A 10,400-nucleotide genomic window follows, 5' to 3' on the forward strand; every position below is an offset into this window, starting at 1 on the left:
AGTGGCAAATCTTCAGGGGTCAGAGTTACTTTGTTTAATCACAACTTAGTTATAGAAATTATGCAAACTACACAGCAATTTAAATTGCAACATTTTTTTATTGAATCTTCAACAGGGCCTTCCAAATGAATGTTTTGAAGTGAGTGCCAATCAGAAGTAGAGAAACCATTTGAGCTACATGATTACATTCCCAAGTCCAGCTGGCATGTCTTATTTAATCTATTTCATTCCTAATAGACACATGGTATCTTTTTGCCTGGGGTAAATTGGCAGCATACTTGGCAAAGTTACTGTTTAAAAGCAATCAAATTACATTACCAATTACTTGCTAAGCCTTAAAAATGTAATGAAATTACTAAATACTGCTCCCAAAAAGTAATGACATTACAATTAGTTCTGCAGAGCTAATTCCTTCTCATTAATTACTGTCCGGATTTCATCCGTATATAAAGTAAGTAAAGCTTGTGAACAAAACTTCTCTCCAAGCACTAGAGCACATTCTTCCATCTTCCCGCCAAATTATATCCAGTGAGACTATTCCCTCCCCTTTTCCTACAGAACCGGCTATTAAAAATATAAGACAATGGCAACAAAAACAGAATCATGGTCAAACACGCCATGAACATTTCCGGCTGTCTCTTCCCCCAAACCTATTTTTTGTCCGTGATGGCAAGTGTAACCAGGTGCCACTGTGCCTATAGCCAATATGCAACAGTGAGTGCTACCGCACACTTTCAACTAGTTTTGACCTTCTACCATTTTGCACCATCTGTCACTTTGATGGACTCTCAATGCCTTACATGTATACCTTCTGCTTAGAGAATGGTTGTGACCCGGAGACACAGGGCAGGTCTGAGGCCTTTAACACGTAGTTCTACTCAATTCTGTCTTTCTTTGCTTATCCATCACTGATGGGACAGGCTTACTGCATGTCATTACTGCTTTCTTGGCATTGTACCGGGAGTACATAGTATGAAGTATAGAAACAGCAGTGATTCACTTTAGTAAAAGTAATTTTGAAATGAATGAATTACTTTCAGTGCTTAAAGTCTGGCTCTATCAGAGAGACTAGAAATTCGAGCACAATTGTTGAGGGGGAACTAAGAGGGTGAGAGAAAGGGCTGGCACCCTTTGCACATCTTTCTATTTAAATGGGAGAAATTATATATATATATATATATATATATTGTCACGAAGACAGGGATTTATGGGTATCGGCAACAGGGGCAGATACACACAGTCAAGACAGAGGTTCCCGAGAAGCGGTAACATGAAGACACAAGCTCAAGAGTCCACAGTCTTAGCTAGCCGAAGCGCGCGAGAGTCTCCAACTTCTTCGTCGTTCAAGCGCTACCTCGAACCGTCAGGTGGCATTATTCCCCCCCCCCCCCCCCTCGAAAAAAAAACCGCAAGCTCACAGAAAAAAAACTGCTCCGGATGGCAAATACGACTTTCAGCGGGTAAAATACGGCTTCATGCGAAGCACATGCACCAGGTCAGACGAGCACTGACGACTAGAACTCGGTACAGTTCCGTCTGGAATAACCTCGTACGTAACTTCTGAGAGGCGACGTAACACTCTGTAGGGTCCGAAGTAACGATTGAGAAGTTTTTCTGACAGGCCTGGGCGCCGGACAGGTGTCCACACCCAGACTTTGTCACCAGGCTGGAACACGACATAGCGATGGCGGTCGTTATATCGGCGTGCATCTGTTGCTTGCTATTTTGTAATGTGATTACGGGCGAGTTGGCGAGCTTCCTCAGCGTAGTTGGTGAAGTCTTCTGCGTCAGCGGTAAGCAGCTGGTCGTCAGCCGCACATGGCAGCATAGCGTCGAGCATGGTCTGTACATCGCGTCCGTATACTAGGCGAAACGGAGTGAATTGAGTTGTTTCTTGGACGGCCGTGTTATATGCAAATGTGACATAAGGCAATATCTCGTCCCATGTTTTATGCCGGACATCGACATACATGGCGAGCATGTCCGCTATTGTTTTGTTTAGTCGCTCAGTAAGGCCATTAGACTGAGGATGGTAAGCAGTAGTCTTTCTGTGATGTGTCTGGCTTAGTTGGAAAACTTCTTCAAGAAGACGCGCTGTAAATGCCTTGCCACGATCAGTGATGACGTATGAAGGGGCGCCATTGCGGAGGACAATCTGCGTCATGAAAAATTGTGCCACTTCAGAGGGTGTTGCACGTGGCACCGCCACAGTTTCCGCGTAACGTGTCAGATAATCTGTAGCCATGATAATCCACTTATTGCCAGCTGACGATAGAGGAAAAGGACCAAGAAAGTCCATACCAATTTGGTCGAATGGTACTAGTGGTGGGGGAATAGGCTGCAGGAAACCCGCTGGCTTCAATGGCGGTGTCTTGCGTCGCTGACACTCGCGGCAACCTCTAACATATCGATGAACGGTGGCGGTAAGTTTGGGCCAGTAGTAGGCCTGGCGCACTCTGGTAAGAGTGCGTGTAAAGCCCAAGTGTCCAGCGGTGGGTTCATCATGACAAGCATGAAGGATTTCATCGCAGAGATCTGCAGGGATGACTAGAAGATAGGCTCGGTCACTGTTGCCGGCACTTTTCTTGTAGAGGAGTCCGTCGCGCGTACAGAAGGATGACAAGTTCTTAGCAAACAGTCGAGATACTATAATAATACTATACTATAATATAACAGTCGAGATACAATAACACGCAGGGCGCGTTATTGACAGAAAGAAAGGTCACTGCTAACATCGATGTGGTCTAGAACACTGGGAGTATCAATAATGTCAGACGCAAAACATTCGGAAACCTCCTTTAACAGTTCGCCGAAAGCGATGGCAGTAGAGCGATCGCGAGATTCATTCGTGAAGTTCGTGACGAGAAGCTCAGAGTGACCATTGCTGAGAATAATTAAGCTTCGAGCTGCACAGATGCCATGAGAAAATAAAAGCGAACGGTTGCTTTCAGCTATTATCGGCCCGTCACGAAGCCCGTCGCACACAACACTCACAAACACGCTGGAGCGGGGAGGCACTGAAACACACTCGGCTGAAACCCGTAGGGCGCACGTACGTTGGCCATCGGTGGGGCTGGCAACCGCTTTTTCCGTTGAGAACGAGACCGTTCGCTGTCGGAGATCGATGATGGCGCCATATTCCCGCAGGAAATCCACACCGAGAATCAAATCACGAGAACATTCCCGGAGAACGACGCAGCTGACAACGAACGTTGACGTACGAATCTGGATTCTGGCCGTGCACTGTCCAATAGGAGTAATTACATGCCCCCCAGCCGTGCGTATTTGCGTGCTACACCATGGTGTCATAACTTTCCTAAGGGTCGCTGCCAGTTTCCCACTCAAAATCGAAAAGTCTGCTCCGGTATCCACTAAAGCGCTGACATTATGACCATCGATGCACACAGGATGTCCAGCGATAGCCGGTCTCGTGAACCAAATGCTTTCGTTTCTGCTCCAAAATCCATATCTGTTCTCATTGGGAGGACTTCTTTGTGCTGACATTTAGCGGCCCCGCCCCCGGAGGTCGCTCTACTCAGTTTTCCCGGTGGGGGCTTGGCGAGCGACCAGGCGGTGCTCGCGGGAAGTTACCAGTTGTTGAAGCGGTTTGCCGACGTGGGGATGGAGACCTGGATTGTCGGCGCGCCATCTGGAGGCTCTCTTGTGCGAGGTTGTCTCCAATGTCACGAGGTAGTTGTCCGAACGTGCGTCTAGGTGCGTTGGTGTAAAAACCCTCCGGTCCGAGTTCCCGATAAGGGCACCACCGGAAAATGTGACCAGGTTCCCCACAGTGGTAGCAAAGGCGGCAGCTCCGAGGGGCCTGCCAGACGTCCGTTCGTCGAATGTTTGATCGCGGTGGCCGCACGTACCGCGTTGGCTGCTGTACAGGAATGTATTGCGTTGGCTGCTGGACGGGCATGCACTAGGTTGGTGGTAACGTTATACAACGGAGCTTGGACGGGAACTGGGCGTCGGAGAATGTCAGCGTAAGTCGGACGAGGATAATCAGGAACAGGGGCACTTTGAGCTTCAGCAACATGCAGAGATGGCTGCGTGACTTGCTGAATCTCTTCGCGGATCATATGTGCGAGAGAATCACCCCTGGGTTGGAACGTGCCACAGACCTTCTGCAGTTCCTCGCGTACAATCGCACGAATAAGATCTCGGAGCTGTTCAGTATTGCTTACAACAGCTGTAAGAGGCTCGGCAGCAGTCGTAGCGAGGATTGGGCTGTCGTAGACCGCCGAGCGGCGCTGGTGTAGGATCTTTTCCATGGTGACCGCCTCTGTTAAAAATGAGGTAACTGTAGTTGGTGGGCTACGTACAAAACCAGCAAAAAGCTGTTCTTTAACCCCATGCATGAGGTGGCGCAGCTTTCTATCTTCAGACATGTTGGGATCCGCACGTCGAAATAGTTTCGTCATGTCCTCAACATACATCATGACGGACTCGTTTGGCATCTGTTTTAGCTTTAAGTTGTCGTCCCACTGATTACAGGATGCGACTCGTTCGAACTGAGTTAGCCAATCCTCAACGTCTTTATGCGCAGTGCCGTGCAACGATTTCGGCACTCGGGGGTTTTGAACGTAAACAGGAGTACTTGCATGACCGACGTAGTGCTTTGCGTGGCTGGCCGGAGGCTCGTTGTTGAAGTGGACTCCAAGGGCCCGTGTTCGGGAGGAAGGCCCAGGTTCCTTCGGCTGACGCGATGAACTGGCGTGTCCACAGGCAAAAGCTCGGTGTCGTTGGTTCGCGGAGGGGTGTGCGACATTGAGAGGACAATTACCCAGCACCTCCACCAAAACTGTCCCGAAGACAGGGATTTATGGGTATCGGCAACAGGGGCAGATACACACAGTCAAGACAGAGGTTCCCAAGAAGCGGTAACACGAAGACACAAGCTCAAGAGTCCACAGTCCTAGCTAGCCGAAGCGCGCGAGAGTCTCCAACTTCTTCGTCGTTCAAGCGCTACCTCGAACCGTCAGGTGGCAATATATATATATATATATATATATATATATATATATATATATATATATATATATATATAATATATATATATATATATATATATATATATATATAGGATGCGAGAACATTTAACGTACTTGGCCGCTTAAAAAATAATAGAGCGAAGGGTACGCTTCATTTAAAGAAACATTTTATTAGACTCGACGTTTCGATCGGAGACCGATCTTTCTCAAGAGTGAATCTTCTTGGATAGTGTTGCGGCTTTTTAAGCATTTGGACATAGACCACACCTGGGTAGGAAAACAAAACGTGGGAGACAGATGAAAGAGACAGATACAGTAGGGAAGGATGATGTCCAGGTGTGCCATCGCAGGTGCATCGCAGGTGTTGGACAGGCCTGTCGAACTGCGCTGACACAGGTGCCTGGATGCATAGTCTCTGCTGCGAAAGAATGCGGGCTATTTTCACTCTTCCTGGCCACGACGGCCGAAGAGTGGGAGTAGGGAAAAAAAAAAATGTCGGAAGCAAGCGAAAGAAAACAGAAAGGGGGGAGGGCGGTAGGAGGTAAGTGGCTCTGACAAGACCAGAACACACCAACACTTTGGTATTCAAAAAAGGTGATGACCTCAGACGACTTGGCCAGGTGTGCACATTTCCTGTGTTCGTGACATCGGAAGAGAGGACAGGACCCCGTGGTTTTCGTTTAAGCCCTGTTGTAGAGTATTAAATTTAAAAATGAAATATGATGCTCGTTGTTCGCGCTCACGAGTGTTTTTGAAGCCACTCTGTAATATTGTGACTTTAAGATTATCGAACTCATGTCCCTCCTTGCGAAGGTGCTTCGAAAGGGGGAGGTTGGGAAGGGTTTGAGCGTGCGAGCGGTGGTTATTAAATCTCAATCGGAAGGAATTATCTTCATACTATCTTCAAACTAGTGGTACAGCTATGGGCACCAAAATGGCTCCAAATTACGCAAACATATTTATGAGCAAAATTGAGTCCGACTTTCTGTCCTCATGTGCAATCAAACCAATTTTTTACAAACGCTTTCTGGATGACATATTCATGATTTGGAATGAAACAGAGGACGAACTCGTAAAGTTTATCGCCTCATTCAACAACATACACCCTAGCATCTCTTTCACACACACCTACTCAACTAGTAAAATCAACTTCTTAGATGTTCTGGTTCGAGTTGAAGGGGGCGCATTAATCACTAGCGTTTACGAAAAACCCACAGACAGACAACAATACCTTCACTTCAAAAGCTGCCATCCACGCCACTGCAAGACTTCAATCCCATACTCGCAAGCTATCAGATTCAAACGTATTTGCTCAAAATCCATAGATTTTCAAGAAAATGCTAATCGCATGCGAGTAACACTAGAGAAACAACACTACTCGCCCTCTATCATCGAAGATGCCATAAAAAAGGCTGAAATAAGTAATCGTCATCACACCCTTGCGGAATCACAGCCAACACCACAACACTGTAATCTCATTCTAACCTTCGCAGACAATATCCCAAATATTAACAAAATCCTTAAAAAACATTTCAATATCATAGAACAAAGTCAACGACTTTCCAAAATATTCTCGACTGCTCCTCAGGTAACATACAGAAGACCAAAGAATTTACAAAACCACGTTGTCCACTCAACTGTCAATAAACCGAGACCTTTGGGTTGCACGTCATGCGGAAAAAGCCGATGTCAAATCTGTAAACACATGCAATCCACAGCACTAGCTAAAAGCACCCACTCAAATTTCAAACATTTTATACGAGAAGATTTAAATTGCGATTCTAGCAATGTCGTTTACATGCTCGAGTGTGGTGACTGTGGTATGCAGTACATTGGCCAAACAGATAATTCCTTCCGATTGAGATTTAATAACCACCGCTCGCACGCTCAAACCCTTCCCAACCTCCCCCTTTCGAAGCACCTTCGCAAGGAGGGACATGAGTTCGATAATCTTAAAGTCACAATATTACAGAGTGGCTTCAAAAACACTCGTGAGCGCGAACAACGAGAATCATATTTCATTTTTAAATTTAATACTCTACAACAGGGCTTAAACGAAAACCACGGGGTCCTGTCCTCTCTTCCGATGTCACGAACACAGGAAATGTGCACACCTGGCCAAGTCGTCTGAGGTCATCACCTTTTTTGAATACCAAAGTGTTGGTGTGTTCTGGTCTTGTCAGAGCCACTTACCTCCTACCGCCCTCCCCCCTTTCTGTTTTCTTTCGCTTGCTTCCGACATTTTTTTTTTTTCCCCTACTCCCACTCTTCGGCCGTCGTGGCCAGGAAGAGTGAAAATAGCCCGCATTCTTTCGCAGCAGAGACTATGCATCCAGGCACCTGTGTCAGTGCAGTTCGACAGGCCTGTCCAGCACCTGCGATGCACCTGCGATGGCACACCTGGACATCATCCTTCCCTACTGTATCTGTCTCTTTCCTCTGTCTCCCACGTTTTGTTTTCCTACCCAGGTGTGGTCTATGTCCAAATGCTTAAAAAGCCGCAACACTATCCAAGAAGATTCACTCTTGAGAAAGATCCGTCTCCGATCGAAACGTCGAGTCTAATAAAATGTTTCTTTAAATGAAGCGTACCCTTCACTCTATTATATATATATATATATATATATTAGGGAGTTTTAGTGATCATTTTATGACATGCACCTGAAAAAAGTGATCCCTGCACTCTGCCAGCATGATCGATGATGTGTGATGTAAAGCAGCTTATAGTGAAACAAGAAAGTGTCAGCACTTGTAACATATGCAATATTTTTATCTGAAACTGCTATCTTGTAGCACAGTTCACATCGAGAAATGAACTTCTGACTGTCTGGTTGGGAAGAAAATTTTATAAGAGTGAATAAGTTTAAATAGAAATTTTGCAAATGTCTTTGAATACACTTTAAGCAGTGAGAGTGCTATGTTCTTTAAAGCACTTTATATAGGAAGTACAATCTTAATTGCACGTTAAATGTAAAATGAACTAAGTAGAAAAAATATATACTGTAATTTTTACACTTCAAATGAATGCAATGAAAATTAGCAAAAAATATTGCAAGAGCTACCATCTTGGTCTGACTGGCAACAAGTACAGCATGTGAATAATATTGCGCGAGCATATTGACAATGTGCTCAGCCAGCACCTAAAACACAGTGCGAACCGGCAAAACCAAAGAGATGGTATGTGAGAATACCTTAATTAGTTTCAGCCTCTGTGTAAAGGGACTGACTTTTGTTTTCTTCATCACAGGTTCTTCATGTGTAATTAGTAATGAATTAAATAATTAGTCATTTATCTGTTGTTAGCCATTAATTAGCAATTAATTGATTAAATAGTCATTGATTAGTAAACAGTCATTGATTGCGATTAGGCCATATAAGCCACGCATTCGCGCATACTGTGGTGGTGCTCTGTGATTGGTCGAGACCTCCATGACCTCATCCTGTCTCCACCATTCAGTGCCGCTGCAAAAGTGTGACACTTTGGCTGACGAAAACAATGAGGCAATAAAGGCTTTTGCCTTAAAAGGTTGCACCTGCTTCATATTCGTGCAGTGCTGGACACTGGATATATTCAAGTGCGGGGGTCTCAGACCTCTCGTAAAAACTGGTGAGGGTTCTCAGACACTATGACAACCCCCTGACTTTAAGTTGGCTTGTGGGGTTTAACGTCCCAAAGCAACTCAGGCTATGAGAGACGCCGTAGTGGAGGACTCCGGAAATTTCGACCACCTAGGGTTGTTTAACGTGCACTGACATCGTACAGCACACAGGCGCCTTGCTTTTCGCCTCCATCGAAAAGCTGCCGCCGAGGCCGGGATTCGATCCCGCGTCTTTCGGAACAGTAGTCAAGTGCTGTAACCACTGCGCCACCCCGGCGGGGTCCCTGACTTTAGTGATAATCTTTTCATTTGTCTAAAATAATAATGTGGGCTATTGTGAATTGCCCCTTTATTGTAATGCTAGTGTAGTGCATCTGGCAAGTATATTCCCACTGAAATCAGGACTAGCAGCTGGTAATCGATATGCCTCAAATGTCAAGTATATACCTTGCTTGTGACCACTGATGAGATAGAAACTTCAAAAAGGCTTGAAATTGAATCTAAGACAGCAGCAGAGGTAGGAAGAGAGCCTAGTGGATTAGTGAACAAGCAAGAGCTCGAAGGCAAGATATCCAACAGTCAGTTGCAAAGGAATGAATTCCAGAAAAAAATATATGAAACAATTAAGGGGACCCGATAGCCAGGTGTGTTGATGAAGTAGATAGCTTGTAGGGATAAAGCAGTCTACACTGGAGAGGGTTAGCTGGAGAGAAACTATAGAGGCCTTTGTCCTAGCTGTATAGTGAATGTGTTTATGCTAATGATATGTAACTTGAAACTCACATGCCCTGAAGAGGCATGCTGTGTTGAACATTTTCATGCCTAAGAGGAAGTGAGATATTTAATGTTTAAAACATCTGCATTGTACTGTCATATATTTATAACAAGCTGTTTTTTTAGGCAGCTGAATTTGACACACATTTAAGATGGCATACATGTCAAGTGCATTAATTTGAGTGTACTAATTAAATTGCACTTAGTAATAGGTTTAAGTCGGTTTATCCCCCATGAAAATGGACGCCTGGTAGACTTTGTTCAAGCGTACCCATTTCAGCTGGAAAAGCACATTTCCAGCTGAATTTCTAGCTGGACTGCCATATTTTCCAGCTGGAAAAATATGATATTCCAGCTAGAGGCTTTACTGGAGGTGTAAATTTTCCAGCTGGAAATCCTAAAACTCCAGCTGGACATGATTTCTGGTTCCATAATCCAGCAGGAAATGGATGTCATTCCAGCTGGAACTGCTTTTTGCCAGCCGGAAAGCACAGTTTTCCAGTTGGATAATTTCGGTACATGGTTCCATAATCCAGCAGAAAATGAGTGTTTTTTTCATCTGGGATGAGCTTTAACATCCCAGAGCGACTCAGGCTATGCGACATGCTGTAGTGGAGGGCTTCATAAATTTTTAATAGCTGTGCACTGACTTTGCGTAGCACATATGGGCACCTTGCTTTTTGGCACTGCCAAAAAGCGGTCTCCACAGCCGTGAATCGATCCCATATTCTTGAATAGAGCAGTCGAGCACCCAATAACTGTGTCATCAGGTTGGGGCGCTATTTAAATACTTATACTTACCATGTGGATTGTACTACATATAGATACACACATCAAATGAAAAAAAAAACAACTGATGTTATCGATAGGCGGCAAAAGGGAACTGCAGCTTCACTTCACTGTACCATGCATGTTCTGCAGCGTACAGTTTTACTGATTCTGACAGAATGTATATGATAATATCGATAGTACTAATTGGTAACTCACGGATGCATTTAGAAACACTGAGCTTTGTTCACCACTTAATGCAGCA

Source organism: Amblyomma maculatum, chromosome 1 (assembly GCF_055883805.1).
Source record: "Amblyomma maculatum isolate TAMU_Amacu chromosome 1, ASM5588380v1, whole genome shotgun sequence".
Classification (NCBI taxonomy): Eukaryota; Metazoa; Arthropoda; class Arachnida; order Ixodida; family Ixodidae; genus Amblyomma; species Amblyomma maculatum.